The 459-nt window shown below is 36.6% G+C and overlaps 1 long non-coding RNA gene across 1 annotated transcript in view; it reads right to left on the minus strand.

The window, feature by feature from the left end:
* The window catches only part of LOC107700289 (uncharacterized), a 31,899-nt gene extending 31,804 nt beyond the window's left edge, over positions 1–95 (minus strand). Inside the window, exon 1 of the long non-coding RNA XR_001635534.1 lies at positions 44–95. This is a non-coding gene — a long non-coding RNA (uncharacterized LOC107700289). The remainder of the gene's footprint in view (positions 1–43) is intronic.
* Between the last annotated feature and the right edge of the window lie 364 nt (positions 96–459).

The following is a 459-nucleotide window of genomic DNA, read 5'->3' on the forward strand; positions in this document are numbered from 1 at the left end:
CACACACGCACACACACACGCACACACACACACACACACACACCGGCACGGTTTCAACTTCCGTGTTCTGAGTCTGACACACAGCCGTTTACCACATTTCACGACAGCCCGAAACACTTTACGGCTCGCTGGTCTCTATGGACATTCTGCATATGAATAATGTAACATAAATATTTTCCCTGCTATCAGTATAATACACGGAACAAATTATTTAACTATTGTATTATTTGATGCTGCTCAAATTCACAGACAGGACCAATAGATATAATAATAATATACAATTTACAAATGTGGCAAAAACCTAAATCCTTCCTTAAAAAGTATATGCCTTAGAAAATAGTTACCATGGTAACCATAGTTTCCAACTATCTACAATAGTTACTACAGCACGTGTTACTACTGTATATCACAATCAATTAATATGACTTATACAGCTGCTTTCTTTCTTTCTTTCCTATA

Source organism: Sinocyclocheilus anshuiensis, unplaced genomic scaffold, assembly GCF_001515605.1.
Source record: "Sinocyclocheilus anshuiensis isolate Anshui unplaced genomic scaffold, SAMN03320099.WGS_v1.1 scaffold326, whole genome shotgun sequence".
In the NCBI taxonomy this organism is placed as follows: Eukaryota; Metazoa; Chordata; class Actinopteri; order Cypriniformes; family Cyprinidae; genus Sinocyclocheilus; species Sinocyclocheilus anshuiensis.